General features: G+C 42.2%; 1 protein-coding gene across 6 annotated transcripts in view; it reads left to right on the top strand.

Annotated features, from left to right (window-relative positions):
* Nucleotides 1-16649, top strand: part of BCR (BCR activator of RhoGEF and GTPase) — a 106554-nt gene that overhangs the window by 24736 nt on the left and 65169 nt on the right. The window contains exon 1 of one of the 6 annotated variants that reach the window (XM_046901320.1): nt 944-16291. The exons of the other annotated variants lie outside the window; for them this stretch is intronic. The gene's annotated coding sequence lies outside the window, so the exon portion shown is untranslated. Of the gene's footprint in view, nt 1-943; nt 16292-16649 lie in introns of those variants that run through there. 6 annotated transcript variants of the gene reach the window in all.

The following is a 16649-nucleotide window of genomic DNA, read 5'->3' as shown; positions in this document are numbered from 1 at the left end:
CCATCCCAGTCTCTACTGGTATCCTTGTCTGTACATGCTGTCCGTGGTTCAGTTTCACACGTGTTTAGTTTCATCTTTGGTGATGACCACTCTATCCTGAGCCTAATTAAGGCCCCTGATTGCTATCTGATCCCTGGGTAAGAATTCTTTCTGTGTATGATTTGCTGCTACACAAATGAACACTTACTCAGACCAGCTCAGCCATATAATTGAGCTGTATCTTCAGCTATTTTCAAGAAACTAAATGCTCTTTATTTCTGAGTTTGCTATTCAGTCTTGTCTTTCCTTCCATCCCCTGGCCACCATTCGCTGCTGATACGGTGCATTATTGCCTCTAGGACAGTTCTGCAGTGTATTCAAGAGAATAGAGGGTGGAAAATTGCATCTGTAGCAGCAGTCTTGAGGAAGCTGTGCATTGTATGAATAGGAGCAGGTAAACTGGGAGAGGGGCCTAATGGACTTGGGAGGCATGCTTCTAGCTCCACTTATGCTAAAAGCGTTATTGGTTATTTTTCATGGATAGCATATGTGTTTGGGAGTCTCAGGTGACTGGCCAGGAGCACGGCTATGATAAAGAGCATATGAAGAGAGAGTAAATAGCTGGAGATGCCTGAGAGGGTGTTTAAAACAGTTAAAATAACCTTTATCTGCTCTAAACCAGTTGTTTTGCTGCTCTTAACCTTTGATGCCCCGAGTGCTTATTGTTCCTGGGGATCATTGTATTTCTGTAGTTGCAGAACTGCTGCAAGTGTACTGAGAGGGAACGGAGTTACTGTCTGAGTACAGCTTTCATCAAGATAGTTTGTGAGGTTGCTGCTAAGGAAGGTATAAATGAAGATGTGAGGAAAAGACGAGTTCTGTGGATTGCATCCTTTAAAATTGTTACAAGGTTTTTTTAAAATTATTTTTATTTTTAACTGTGCTTTTTCTTGGAAGAAGAGAAGGGGGAGGGGGAGGAAATGTCTTTAGGTCAGCAGCATAACAAGGCTATCTGGTTTTATTTCTCTGCTTTCATCACAGAAAACTGCTGTACTATCATTTCTAGCTACAAGAAATAGGCAGGGGTTTTCAGGAACAAGTTGTTCTTGATGTGAACTGGACCAGCCCGAGGGACAGTAAATAGCTGTTCCAAGCCAGGATGAATAGGCTGCCTGTCTGATCCATCCTGAAATCTCTGACCTGCAAAAGCTGTCAGAGCCTGGGTATATGCCGGAGGATAAGCCATGTTCACATAACATCTCTGAGGGGTTGTGAGAGAGAGTGAGGTTGAAGGGGGAAGGGATGATATTTAATCCCTTGCTTGCTGAACTGTAAAGGTTTGCTTTGTGTTGGTCTGCTCTCCTGCGCTTCCCTCCTACTCTAATGGCTGTGATGAATGACAAATGGAGGCAGAGCAGTGAAAACAGGAAGCATAATCCCTTAGAAATAACCACTGTGAAAGGGAGGGAAGAAACTCTAAATAAAGGAACCCCTGCTTTCATTGGGCAGCTCCCCAGCAAAGCAGGAGAAAAAGTCGCTAATCTTGGAGCTTACTATGGAGTTGTCTTGAGCTCCTGCAGTTGGAGGCCTGACAGCTGGGGAGCTGTGGTCTGACTGGTTTTTTAAAGAGCAAAAAACCACTTGTCTTGCCTTGACTACAGGTGTAAGTTTTGGATTGAGTGTCGTTTATATTGAGGTTGTTTCATTTATATCCATGTATTATTTGTAGGCTGTAGAGGCCTTCAGTTTTCTCTGGCAGTGAGAACAGACTGTTCCTTATGTATTGTCCTTCAGTCATTTGGGAGCACACCATCAGACTTTTTGCAGGGGAGGGGCAGAAAGTTATGATGGAAACAGGAGTATTTCAGAAGGGATCGCATTGCTGGTTGGAAGGGTTAAAGGCTCACAGTCACTAGAATTTTGGATAATGGATGGTGGAAAGGGAGAGTCATCCTGCCAGTTCAGGTGGTTGGTATTGTAATTCCTTCCATACCATGGTTTGCAGTGTGTATTGGATGGAGTGTCTGCAGAGAGAATTCTTAAGGGTGAATGAAAGTGAAGTGTCAGGAAGTCTCTGGAGTCCTCTTGCTATCTGTGAATAACAAGTGCTGAATGTTGGAGCAGCAAACCCTGCTCACCTAGAACTGGTAAACAGGGAACTTCTAAAGCATGCTGTGGTCCAGCCTTCCTCAGCTGACTTCTCTTGATCCACCTCAGTGTAGATGATAAATGGTCTTTGTCTTCTGACTGTGCAGAGTACTGTTGGACTGAAATACAAGAAGGCCTGAATTGAATGGGATTCTTTTAGTGTAGGACGGTACAGTGGAAAAGGTGGGACTGTTTGAGACAACATGCTTTGCCTCTTTTCATGTTTGTCTTCTTGTGAAAGAATATTATTTCTGTTATAAAGAGTCAAAGCAATTTAAACTTAACACACAGGGAGAACAAGTCCATTGAGTGCTGCCTGTAGGTGTGTCTAAACTCCTCTTCAAGGCAGCTCTTGTCACCAGGAATAGATAAAAGTGCTGCAGAGCTGTGGCTGAGCTCCCTTGTTACAGTTAAATTCATTTTGGATGCCATTCCTGAATTGTGTTGGCCATGGCACATGCACTTAAATCTACATGGATAAGGGAGCTCCAGCAGCTGTGTACTAGCCAGAGGGAGAAAACAAGTTATATGGATCAGAATGTTTAAGCCTTTTGTTCTAAACTGGAATCTATATTAATAGAAGCGATCTCACACCTGCATACATTCACATGAAGTCTGGTGGTTGATTCTTGTGTGGAATGTGGCAGTAGCTTGGATGCTGTGAAGTTTGGACTTGATAAAACAAATAAAGAAGAGCGTGTAGAAAAATTGAATCACTTGTCTACTTATTTCTTGATTTCTTAAGGTTTAGGTTGGTGGAGTATGGATCTATGGTAGTGCTTATTTAACTGTAAGGAGGACAGTGATGGAGAAGTGTGCCTGTGTGAATTCTTTAGGGAGTTTCTGCCTGTTTCAGCCACTGGTTATCTGTTGCTTGTAAATGTACTTCTCAAATTCTTACTGGTTGGGTGATTCTTGGACTGTGGCCTCTGTGCAGCTCTGCTTCCATTTGTGTCTTTTTCAAAGTACTGCTGTCTATGTATTTGTCCCATCTAACCCCTGGTAATCTAAAGAGTTCAGAGCCCAAACTTCTGCTGCCTGACCTGCCTCTTTACTGTGCAAGCATACTTGCAGAAAACAGCTGGTAGGCCAGCTGACATCATTAAAAAACAGAAGGTGCTGTCAAAGCTGATCTGGTGTTAATTAACTGAATTGTGCTATAGACTGTAACTATATAGCTTGAAAATTGCAGGATGAGCAAGTGCCTGAGTGTGCTACATACACATGAGTTTCACTGCTTACTGAGCTTTAGAGGGATAGTCATTGTTTAGCTAGGGGATCATGGAGAACTAGGGGAAGGTGCAGAAAAAAAAAATTGATAAGGGAACACACTTTCTTTGCAGAAATCGGTAAATGTCATTTAAACATGTTATATTGATTCTTCTGTTGTTACTGTGCTAGTTTGCTATTTCATGGGGACTTGGGAGAATGGCCTTAAACTGTGCTAGGGAAGGTTCAGGTTGGGTATTTGGAAAAATGTCTTCTCCAAAAGGGTGCTCAGGCTCTGGAATGGGAGGTGGTTGAGTCACCATCCCAGGAGATGTTCAAGAAACTCTTAAATGTTGTACTAAGGTACATGGTGTAGTGGGGAAATACTGGTGGTAGGTGGTTGGTTGGACTAGATGATCTTGGAGGTCTTTTTCAACCTTGTTAATTCCATGTTTGAAGGACCAAACTCAGAGCTGTGGGGAAGACTGTAGCTTTTCCTGCTGCTTAGGTGATTTGCTGCTGCCACCATCCTGGTAACTTGCTGAGTTCAGTTCCACTTCGGGTCAGCTGAGTTTGCCACCTGCTTTTCTGCTGCTCCCTCTCTCTGGGTTTTTAACTTGCCATTTGTGCTGATCCACCTGTTGTCCATGGTATGGAAGCCTGTTGCACACCCCGTTATGGTATCTGCTTGCTGGCTGCCAGGCTGCGGGGCAGGACTGAGATCTTGTGGCAACATACCATGGCTTGCAGGGTGCTCCCTGGCTCTTTTAGCTTGTCCCACTCCCTTGTCACTTGCATCTTGTCAAAGGCTGATGGTGGAAGCTATGGGTTACTGGGGCTGACTAAGATGCTTTCTCAAAAGGCTTTTCTCCTCCTTATCCCAGAAAGGCTGCAAACAGACAAGGTTGTATTGTGCTTTATGTTTTCTTTTTTTAAATTCTCCAGTCTGAGGTGGACTTGGAATTTCCTCTAACATTTGGAAAAATAGCCCTTGGAATAAGTAGCTGCATGCTGAAAGGAAGGAGAGGATGTCAGTACGTGGCCATCTGTGTACTTGTTCTGTTGCCTCCCCTGATTTCTTGAGTCCTTTTTTCCATGCTTGCTGATGCTCTCCCCTGGGTGTGTCAGGGGAGAACACCCTCCTCCCTGCCCCCACACCTCTCCTCTGCAGCTGCCAACTGAGAGATGCACAAAAGATGTCTGTCTGCTTACTTCCTGGGCACAGCTGACAGATCAGCAGTAGTTCAAGAACTTGTGCTGCTGCTACAGGTGCTGGGGAGGGGAGAGAGGTGACCTGGGGGAGATGATGAATGCTCTGATACTGCTTTCTTGGGAACTGGGTGCAATTTCTGCTGGTATTTTTTGACATTCGTTTTTTCTGCTACAGAGAAGAGCAACTGAAGGGGTTTCTACCCTCCCACGTATGCTATGAAGCCGTTGGCTTCTCAGGTTTTCTGCCCAGCACAACAAGATGGGAATTCCTCAACCAACTATGCAGATCCATTTGGCAAAGAACTGTAGATTGATTTTTTTAGGGTACAGGTGCCTTGGTCAAGATCACTCTGCATGTATGGAACAAGGTTTATGTATTTTTAAGGGTAGGATTTTGGGGTCTGGTCAGCTTTTGAAAAGTTCTGTGTGTTGTCTCTGTGGTACTTTGTGACTTAAAAGTTTTAATCGCTTTCAAAGTTATGAGAGTGAAGTCAGTTCTGAGCATCTCATGGAAAACTTACCCTAGAAATACATAAATTTTCTAAGCAGAGAGAAGGAGTACAGAAGGCAGAATAGTATTTTTTGATTGGGTGCAAAGGAGCTCTTTTGGTAAAGGCTAGTGCAAAGGAGCAACCATTCTGGAAAGCACAGGCTTTCTGTCTGTAGTCCCTTTGTTCAGGCACTGCTGTGTGTGCTATCTCAGGTTCCTGAGGGGTGAGCTAAGGATACCATAGTTCTGCTTATTTTAGGAAAAAATGTTACTTTATTACTTTGACATAGTTTGGATTTATAGAGCTTGGTAAAGTCACTGTTTGGACCTTCACTGAAAACTCTGAAGATGAAACAAAAATGATTTTTCTTTTATTGCAGTTATGTTTCTCCTGAAAATCTTTATGTGTGATCTGACAAGAAATTACTAGTCAACGGGAATAGAACGCTGGCTTGTTTTCCTCTGGTGCACAATCAATTTTATAACTTCTGCACATCTGAAATGAGTGCCTCTTAAGCTAACATGTAGTATCTGTTATCGTATTTTTCTGGTTTGATTTTAGTTTTGTTTCCATCTCAGTGACAAAACAGAAGGTGGTTCTTGCATTGGGTTGTTTCTTGCCCTTGGTTTAATGGTAGCCTGCTGAAATGCAGGCCAGAAAGTGCCAATAAACTTGATTTGGGAGTATGTTTTTTCTGTGTGAACTCAAGTGTCTGGAGGTGCACTACAACCTTGACAGTCTAAATCTGTCATGTAAGCCTATGAAATCCTGAAAAAAGCTTCTTCAAAGCTGTATGTTTGGCATATTTGAATCATTGCCTGGGTGAAACTCAGTGGTTTAGAAAAGCCTTATAGTATAAGCTCTGAAAAACTGAATCTCATGTGTTGATCTGCATGTGTGAACATAAGGCAGAAAGAAATAAATTATTTTTTGCTCAAAAAAAGTTGATCTGCAGAGTATGATACCATTTAAATTTGATTCCAGAATATTTTAAAGCTAATTTGTTGCAACTAAATCAGTATGCTCCTTAATGATGATGGTTAATTAGGGATCCCTAATCCCTAAGAGTGTGTCTTCTTTTAGCAAGAAAACTGAGTTTTAAAATGAAAATTAATGAAATAGCTGGGTGGAGTGTTCTGTAATATTTCTTTTCCAGTCTGATCTTACAGCTCATCAAGCTCATGGTGAATGACCTTTAATGATGAAGCTGAGAACTGGCATGACACGAGGGTGATTTAATAAATGAGCTGACTTTGGGAAGACCTCAGTAATGTGACTTGGCTCAGAGCAAGTGGCCAGTCAGACTCCTTGTACTGGTGCAGCAGAGCTGTATTCCCACAGTGTTATCAGACTGGACTGGCAAGCTGTGACCTCTCCTTGGAGCTGCACCTTCCTGCCTTTTGTGTCCAGCCTTCTCTCTGGGAATGTAGTTCTGCTGGGCTCAGAACTCAGGCTGTAGACATACCTGCAGAACCTCCTACTTGCATGTATCAGAGAGGCAGCATATCAGGCATGGAGTATTGCCCCTTTCTTTCCTGTGATGATGTGCAGCCTGTAAATACCTAGGGACCTATCATCTGGCAGGATTCTTCATTCAGTCTGGCATTCATCCTGTCTGGTCTGTGTTGTCTCTGGGGTAACTGTCTTCTGAACCACCTCTGTGCCTCCCTCCCACTCCATAAATGTCAGCTCAAACTTGTGTCTTGTCTGTTTTTCCTACAGCTTGATGTTCTTATTGTCACTGTCAGGAGAAATAGAGGGGGGAGAAAGGCTTTTGTCAGTGCAGCAGTCCTCAGACAGCTGATTCTTCCGGTGGTGAGAAACGGTTTTGTACTGGAGGTAAATGTCTTCAGAATTTGTTGAATATTAACCTGTAATTGCAGACAAATGCATGTACAAGTTGGTGGCCCACACCATTTTTGTGCATGCATGATTTCCTTACTGTACTCATATGAGGTAGTTGTTGCAGTCTGGTCTCGCTTGCTTTGCTGTAGCAATGTTGAGCGGCTCCTTCTCAAGGAAATGTCTCTTTATGGTGGTCTAGGAGCAAGACAGACTCCTTTGCATATGTTACGAAAGATGTAGTTTCGATATTGCAGTTCGCCATGCACAAATTAACACCGTAGACGTTTAAAATGCTTGATACCTTTATTTTTATATCCCAGTGTGTAAAATCTTTCTGTGGTTCAGCAGCAAGACCTTCTCACTTTTGTGCCATGCATGGAGTGTGAGTTCCTTTGAAGCTCTTGTTTCAGGAAGACATGGACTGTTTCATTTACTGACGTGCTGATGTTTTGGCGTTCAGTGATGTCCATGATGTCAATGTAAGAATCTGACCCTTTAAGCCTTTGGGACCATGCAACTTTTTCACATGCTAACTGTGCAAGACTTTTGTGGAACTGTTTGGTCACCTGGAACATCACATCTTCCCCTGCCCCTACTAACCATGCAAATGTCTGCAAGATGGAAACCACCCTTACTGAGTACAGAATCTGTGCAGAAGCTAATTAATGTATGCCTTCTCTTCCACAGTCACACTGTAAGGAAGCAAGAGCTCCTTCAGAGCTTTGTGCAGGCCTTAATTTCACTAAATATTTAATTGCATGTTGTAGGCTATCCATTGATATATGTGCTGTGTGGTCTTCCCTATCTGTGTACACTGCACGGTGTACTGCTTGTGTAGCCCCTAAGCTTACTGTGTAATTTGTCAAATCTAAACCAGTTCTCAATGACTTGCCCCAGGGTTGCTCCTTTTTCTTACTGAAGGGTGCTTCCCTGCTTATTTTAATTATGAGTGTTTCTTCATTCTATTTTAAATGAAATAGTGTATCTTTTACTGCTTTTTTTCCTAAATTGACAGGCAGTCTTGTATCACACTCTTGGGGGGCTGCTGATTAAACAAAATATTTGGATTTGCTTATCCAAATGCCTTATTTTACATAAACATTATAAGGAATCAAATTAAGTCAAATTATGGGCAGATCCTAGCCTGTGTGTGCATACTGAGAGCATCCTGCTTTGTGTGTTTGTGTTTCTGGAGGAGTGGTTTGATTGTGTTTTAAATTGGATTATTTTGCAAATGGCTTTCCTATCTTTTAAGGGACGTGTGGCTCTAGCAGAGGAGTAGCCCTTTCTGTGTTTCCTCTAACTATGTGTTCTGAACTATAGACCCGGTGGCTTTACAAAAAGAACTTTCTCAAGTAGCAAGAAATCTTAAATTATTTAATTTTTTATACTATTTATTTATTCTGGCCTAGAAATATATCAAACCTTTCATTAGGAAAAAGAAACAATTTCTGAGGGAGAGACCAGGCCTGTGAATGTGTAATCCCACAGTGTTTTGGTGTGTTATGTATTCAGATTAGAAATGGCTCTGAAATGCAAACTAGCTGCTAGATCAATGCTGAAGAGCTTCCATACAGGACTTGATTTAGCCGGAGAATCCAGCTTGGAAGTGTTGGCACAGAGGGAAACGCTATATCCACATCAAGTGCTAGGCAGCATTTTGATGAACAGAGCACATTCTTCCAGTGTGGAAACGTTGTCTCAGCTGTTTGACTAAGAATTTCCAAATGTTTGATAGTACTGGCTCGTCGTCTTCTATCTCACTTCTGAGACTTTTTCATCCTAAGTCTAAAGAGGGAATCCAGTCTTATAGTGGCAATTGCCATGCTGATAGCTGTCTTTAGGAATGTGGTAATAAACATAAAAGCACTGGAGAATGCAGAGCATGAGCACAAATGAGAAGCACAGTTGCTGAAACGGGTGTTGGAATTCAATTAATTTGCTTGCATATTTCTCGTTAAGGTCTCTTTTAAAATATATTCTGGGGAAGATCTTTATCAAGAACTACAGCACAATGTAGGTACGAGGTGGGAAACAAAATCAAGTTTTAAAATGGTGTCTGTTTCAATATAGGTTTAGGTAATAAGAAATGAAGAGTTTAGGCTGCCGTGCTATGTAGAATGCGGTTTCCCTACCAGTGGGCAACAGCGTATTCAGTGAAGGTGCACCAAAAAGCTTTTCACACACCCTTCATAAATTATACCATTGTACAAAATATGAGGCAGGACTTGGAATTACTGGGCATTTGTGGAAGCACCAGAACTGTAGTGTATTTGTAAATGTCCCTCTAACATTTCTAAGTGTTCCTACCTGTGCTTCTCTGCAAAGGATGAGATGGCAAAGCTTCCTCATCTGTGTGGCTGTGGTCTTCGGATTCCTTTGCCTTAAAGGGAATTAATGCCGCTAAATACGAGCTTAAAAAGCTTTGGCAGTACTTGTTGCTCTCCGAAGAATGGTGATGTGTGGTCAGCTATTTGTTCTCAGTTTTGCTTGGGAGGAGAAGTAATTTTCTTTCCTGTGGAATTTTAAGATTTGGTTGCTTCCTGAGCCTAAAATAATGTGCCCTGTTGCTTAGACTGTGTTAGTGAGCTGGGACTCACTGGAGTAGCAGTTGTTTTTTTCGACTCCTCAACCTTCCAAGTTTGCAGATTATCCTTACTAATGTTCTACTGGTAGAGACCAGGTGGAAAATAATAAAGGCCTTGTGCTTATCTGTAGGCAGCACTGACCGAAAGGGAGGGCTTATCTCTCCTCCCCACGTGTCCTAGAGGAAGCCAGGCTGAAGCAGTGAATCCCTGTTCTTAACAACAGGAAAACCCAGAGTTTGATTTAAAGGGAATGATTGATTGGAGATAACAAAACAAACAAACAAAAAGGGACACCAAATAATTGATGTCAAGTGGCTACTAAAGCTATATTTGTGGTCTGCTAGGATATGACAGTGGCCCAGCTGCATTCCCACTCCAAATACAGGGCTCCTTGAGTGGTAGAACCCGCTCAGGCTGAGCGAGCAGTCTGGCTGTATGTCCTGGAGGTCAGGGCACACAGATCCTACAGATTTCTTTTAATTACTTACTTATTGAAGTGTTGTTCTGTAGAAGCAAGCATAGCAGGTTGCAGCTCAGTGTAGACAGTGAGACGCCAGAAGATTGCCTTTATTCGACCTGTCTGCAAGTGGAGGGGTGGTGGAGGGGTATGTACAGAAGCTAGCTTTGTCTTTGTCAAGCTTCCTTATGCAGCAGCACCGCTGGCAGTGGATGTGATGCTCGATGACAGTGTGATTTTAAAAGAAGTGGAGGATGCGTGAGAGAGAGGGGTCCCCTCATACAGTGACCTTTCATACGTGCAAGCATTCAAGAAGATGCCAAGTCAATTAATACGTAAGCCCATCCCAGGACTATTTACTGGGACTGGCATCTGTGAAATCACAGTTCAGGGGAGGGTGTAGGGGTAAAAACATAGCCCTTATGGATTAGTGACTGATGTAGTTTTTCCTGCGTGCCTTTGTAAAAGCTTTGATTTTATTTAGTTATCTATTTTTTGCTTAGCAGGGAGGGACGCAGGATGAAGGATGGTAGTAGGAAAGATAAAAGAAATCTCCCCTTTTTGCAGTTGTATAATTCAGCTATGTAGACTGTCCTAATTCACTTTCCAAATGCTCTCCTCTCTGGAAATTGATTTGTCTTACGCATACTTTCTGGCAAGTGGCTTGCCTAAGTTAGGCTGAGTTAGGGTTACTTGTAATATATGACTTTTGCCCAAAGACCTCAAATATTTTGTAAGTTCATTTATTTATTTACTTTATAATTCTGTGTTGCATCAGCAGATGTTATCTCCGTTTTGAAATTGAGGAAACCAAAATGCTGCTGCTCCTTAAGATCTGAACTATTCTTTTTATCTTAGCTGTTGCCTTGCTGTTGTATGTCCTAATGATAGTGAATAAAATAATCCGTTTAGCACATCTCTGCTGAAGAAGAGGACATTTGGACAAACAGCATATTTCTTAAATACTAGTGCTCATCCCTGTTTCTGGAAAGAAATTGTTGTCCCAGATGGTAAACAAAGGGATTAGATATAGAGCAGGATTTTGTGCCTTGTATTGTCTTGGTAACCATGGTGCCATGCTGTCAAACCTTGCAAAAGAGAGTTTCCTAGAGACTTTTCCAGTTATTGCTGTGAATCACTGCTGTTATTTTTTTAGCCAGACTTTGCACATATGCAAGATGCAGAGATTTGCAAGTTGGGCCATTCGTTATTTGTGAGAAGGAGGCACTAAGTGATATTTGAAGGCGTTGTACGTTTTGCCAGTTTTCAGAGCAGTCTGATTGCATACAGAGAGCTGTAATGTTACATGCAACTGAGCTTAAGTTACTGGAATACTCCTAATTTCCAGTAGTCATGGAGGCATGGAAAGTGCTTTCTGCCTTGGATTTCCTGCATGCCAGGACTTCTTTTCTCCAGCTGTCTTTCTCAGAGAAGCCACCTTCTCTTTGCCATCCTGCCTCTTTGGATCGAATTCTCTGTTTATGATCAGCTCTTCTATTCTTACCTTTTTTTTTTTTTCCCCTACCCTTGCAGAGAGTAGCTTATCTAAACAAAGGCTTAGTTCTCCTAATTTGCTATTTTCATGTAAGTTACTTGTATTCTTTACAGTGGAATTTTTATATCATTCTTTTGTTAGCAGGATCATCCATTAACTACTGCCAGGAGAGGCATTAACTCGCATGCATAATCTATTACACATCTGACATTGATGTGTTCCCCATGTAAGCAGGAGAAAGGTTTCAATTCCAGTGCTGCAGTAAGTCTCTGTTTCGATGGAGTACTGAAGGAACATTCAGAAATCACTGAGATTGTTTTGTTTGTGCGGAAAAACTCGTTTGATGGGTTTCCCTTTATAGCAGCTGTTTCTTTATAACTACCATTTCAAGCCTTCACATTTTTCTTCCATTTCTTCTGGATAGTACTACAGGATGTCTGTGCTCCATTTCTTGCAAGTAATGACATCCCAAGAAATACCATTTATTTTTCCATGTGCAAATTTTTTTCAACACTGATTGAGAACCTTGTTCTGTAGGATCACTTTCATATGCTCTGCTATTTAAAGAATTGAAGTTTTTGGCTTTAGATGTCATTTATATATAATTCTTGTATCCAGCATGAGAATGGGAAAGACCAGCACTGGGAACAGGGAGGTAGCTTTGCCGTGTAAGTAATTAAATATTTTAAAATTACTAGCTGCAACAGTAGATTATGGTAGTTTTCAGTGACAAGTGGTGAAACTAAATGGGAACTGTTACCATTTAAAGAAGCTAAGCAGGAGCGGCATGTACAAGGTGGGTCCATCCTTCCCTTGTATTAAACTCAGTAACTATGGGCAATGGAGAGGGAGAGATTTAAAATACACAACAACCAGATGGAGAGTAACTCTTGACATAAAGACTTCTATTCATGCCTTTTTTTTTTCCCCCCCTTTTTCTCCTCCCTTAAATATATACATTTTATACTCAGCATTTGGGTCCATTAGTTGAGCTGTGTTTGGTAGGTTCAAATGGCAGTGTGGTGTTCTGCGGCTGGACACTAAACCACAAAACTAACTGAGCTGATTGCACGGTGCCTGAAGCTTCCTGGCAAACTTGGCCTCCTGTTGATGCGGACCTCCAGATGTGGAGGGAAGGCTGTGTACACTTCTCATGCTGTTGCATTCTCAGGATCTCAGTAATGTGGGAAAAATGGCTAACAGAGTTTGAAGGAGGTAAAAATCTTTACTGGATGTGTCCTCCTCAAAATTTCTCACTGAGCTGCATAGAGCAACTTCCCGGGTAGCACGCCAAGTATCCTGGCACTTGTACAGCTGTAGATTGTAGTGTTCTTCTTGTCTCTGCAAAATACTGGGGACAGCGAAATAGGAATATTCAAATACAAAAACTTGTTGAGGATGGAAATCTTCACAGATTTTGTGAGCTAAGCAAGAAAAGTCTGAAGCTCTTGGAGGATATTAGGCAAGAAGAATCTTTACATTCTGGTCAGGGAGAAGCAATGGGGAAAGGCAATCCTGTCCTGTCTTGGGGGCAGATTAGATTTACTGGAAGAAAAAGACATTTTGAGTCTGGACTTATTTTCTTGACAGATAAGTATGGGATTGGATAGGAAATTGTACAGCCAGAGGGAAGCTCAGTACTTTGCAGTATGATCATTCCAAGTTTCTGCTGAGCAGTAGGTTTTAAGCACCTGCCTTTCGAATGCACAGACTTCCTTAATACCTGCTTGTGCCTATCACTTTCCTTATTCCTCAGTGTAAGGCACAGCATGATTGCCTGACTCCATTTAGCCACTAGTGTCTGCTGGTCATTTATATGCACCTCGTGAGAAACAGGACTAGTCAATCCTTTGTGAAACTAGTTCTTAGGGGTACCAACACGTGTGATGGTCTCTGGTCAATGCTGGATCCACTTGTGCCATTTGCATACCGTGAAGTAGAGAAGAAAGGCCTAAGCTCTCTTGTTGAGTGGCTGTTCTTGTGTTATGGTGTTTGGTGCATGGCTAGTTGCAGTAGAGTTAATGTTGTCATCTGACAAGACCCTGCCCTGTTGCTGGATCTGCTTTTCCCCAGTTCTCAAAGCATATTGATGCATTTTGAGTGTATGTGAGGTTTGTTATGCCTGTTACCTAGTGTCTGTGTCATCCCCTGATGCCTACTGGGAGAGGTGCCAGGCTCATCCAAAGAGCCCCCTCAGGCTGGCTGATAGCCAGTAATCCCGTTAGAGAACTCTGTGCACTGGGAGACTGATGTGCTGCAGATCCTGCTGTTACTAATTTTTTCACCTGTGGCCTTTTGCCAGGTCCCATGGGGAACTTGGTTTCCACGAAGCAGTTACAGAAAAGCAGTAGTGGCTGCTGTTCTCTAGGGACCTGTCAGTGCTCATCCTTTCCTGTGGGAGAGGCAGCTGAGGAAAGGAGGCTCACATGTTGTGCTCGAATCCTTATAACCAAGAGACAGCAACAGGAGTGCTTTGTGGTGCTCTGCGAAGCGTGCCTTGTGTGAGCATGTCACATCCTGAGATTCTCACTGCCTGTGCTCCTATGGCCTTTACTGCCTCTTTGAGGCAGAACAACCAGTGTTCATGACTTCAGGTTAGCTGTATGCTTCAGATGAAACCTGCAGACTTTGGAAGTGGACCTGGCTACTGTGAGTTCTGTAGTTGCTTGTAGTGAATATGGGTAGTGACTAAGGTTGCACAACCAGGTCCTTTGGTTCACGTCTAGTGTATGTGATATCTAGGCTATCATGCTGTTACCCTGTGACAAGAGTCACTGTACTCTTTTTTTCTTATTATTCCCCTCCCATTTGCCAAGATCCAATGCTAATCATAGGCAGAGAAAAAAAAGTGTACCTAATCTTGCAATAGAATTGGGCATTGTGTGGATCCTCAAGCTCCTGTTAAAGGGGGCATCCCAATTAGAATGTGATACCCCAAATGCTGGACATGAAACAGAAGTGAGTACTTTGGTCTTTTAAAAGGTAGTTGCTGGGCAAAAGGGTATGCTGGCTTCACCTAGGAAAGACTCATGTTGCTCCCCAAGCTCTGCTTTCAGCTTTATGAAAACCTCATGTTAGGATTAATTATACACATGGGTCACTGGTGCAGGTGTTTGTGAAGCCCTGACAGTTTTCCTTGGCTATTACATTCCGGAGTAATATGTAGCAGGAACGAGTTATGCTTGTTTTGTTTCTCCTCTCCCTATCTGTTAAGAACAAACCCATAGGCAAAAGCAGAGCTATTCCATCGTTTTTCATCCCTACCAAGCTTCCATTAAAAGGCAGCCTGCCCTTCGTGAAATGTTCAGTTGGTACCGAGCTCAGCCTGTTTTTATTTTGAGACAGAAGAAGCACATCTCACTTCCTGTGGTTCCTTCTGTGTCTAGCCACTTGTGGTCCACACGCCCTATTTTGCTGATGTGAAACTAACAGCTTAAACGGTTGTGATCATTAAGATGAAGAAAATGCCCAAAGGATATTTGTCATCTCATTGTGTGTTTCCCCCACTGCTACTTGCTGTCCTTCTGCAGCATCTTTAACACCTGCTGTTTTTATGACCTGCTCTTTTTTGACTGAAAGCTCCTCGGACAGGAATCTCTGCTAAAATTTGCAGGAATAGCTTAAATCTAAGTTTTATTTTGATTAATCACTAGGGTTTATGTCCTGTACCAGTGCTCCTCTTTCAGTTCACCCTCCCAGAATACCTTCATTCTCTCCTATCTTTAATGTTTTGTTATCAGGAGGAGAAATTAGTATTTGAGACAGGAATGTGGAAGGTAGTTGTTTTGTGGTAGTGATGTTCTGAGCAGGATTCTTGTTGCCACATGAAGCTTTTGTAATCAAATATATGTACGTAGTACTGAGTGGATGCATTTTATGAACGATGTAAATCTGTACTGTGGTATGCACTGCTCAGAGGAAGTAAACCAAATCTCAGGTTAAGCTTTCTGGTGCTGTGCACGTGTGTGTTTGGTTTTGTTTCCCATTCTGGGACCAACTTCTGACTTTAAGCAAGTGGATGCCAAATTTGATGCCTCAGTTCCACACAGAGACTTAGAAGTAACATTGCTGCTTTTCTGCTGTGGTAATATTGTCAGGAATCTTGTCTTGTCCCATTAATTCTTCAGTTATTTCAGACTCAAAGCGCATTAGTCTGTCATACAGTGTAGTTGCTGTTTAAAAATGCTGCTGAAAATAAAAGTGAATTAATCCAGGAAACATAGCTGTGTGATGAAGCTGTATAGAAAAACAGTTACTGTGCTGTTGAACAGTATCTGGTTTGTGCAGTTTGCAGTCCAAAACGTCAGAATTCTATTTCAGGGCTGTGTGAATTGCTTGGAGCTTTTTAAGGCTGGACCAAGCATCAACACAACACGTCTTCCAAGTTTCTGTAAAAGTCCTAGTAAAGCAGTATCTAAATATAGTGCTGGTGTACAAGCCTGCCTTTATTTTTCCCTTGTTGTGTTTTACTTGCTTCTGGTTTTATGTTTACTCTATTTTAAGAGGGTTCAGCTTTTCTCTGAAGTTTTCACTCAAAATGTTTGCCTGCAAAGATGACTTGAAGGACGAGTAATTAAAGTAAATAAATACATTTTCTATAAAAAGGAGTGAAGCACCAAGGCAGCGAAGCTTTAATGCATCCAGTATGCCCCAGCTGTGCTGTGTGGAGGAGTGCGGCCATGCTTCTGGGTGTGTGCTCTGTTGCTGTCACAAAGACAAGCTGTGTGCACAAGTTGCTCAGCTCAGTGTATCTGTGTCTGGCTAATCTTTTTTCCATCCCAAATCGGTTTGGTTAAGACAGAAAGCACGGTCTGGATCCTTTCCCTCTGATGCGGAGGATAACTGTGGTGACTTCTTCTGTTTTCAAGTGAGTGACCCTTTCAGTAAGCAGTTTATTTCATCTAACATCTTTGTCTGCATACCTCAGGGGCTATGTGAGGAGCTGAGGTTGACACCTTTGCTAAATGTGTTGTTTGAAACTACGTGTGGTCAAACCATCTTTCGGTGCAATAGAGGACAATGTCCATTTATATTTTCCCAACTGTGTTAACTTTTAAAAACTGAGGCCAAATGGTCATTTAGCCTTCTATCATTTCTCAAATGTGCAGTCAAGGTGCTGAGATCATAGTGTATTTGTAATGCATTTGTGCACAAAGTGCAGCTATCTCTTGCATCATACAAGGGGCTTCTAGATCTCCTGTGTCTGAGGCTTGTAATTAGATTTT

Source organism: Gallus gallus, chromosome 15 (assembly GCF_016699485.2).
Source record: "Gallus gallus isolate bGalGal1 chromosome 15, bGalGal1.mat.broiler.GRCg7b, whole genome shotgun sequence".
Taxonomy (NCBI): domain Eukaryota; kingdom Metazoa; phylum Chordata; class Aves; order Galliformes; family Phasianidae; genus Gallus; species Gallus gallus.
Note: the sequence above shows the minus strand (reverse complement) of the source record. Positions and strands in the feature narration are given on the sequence as shown.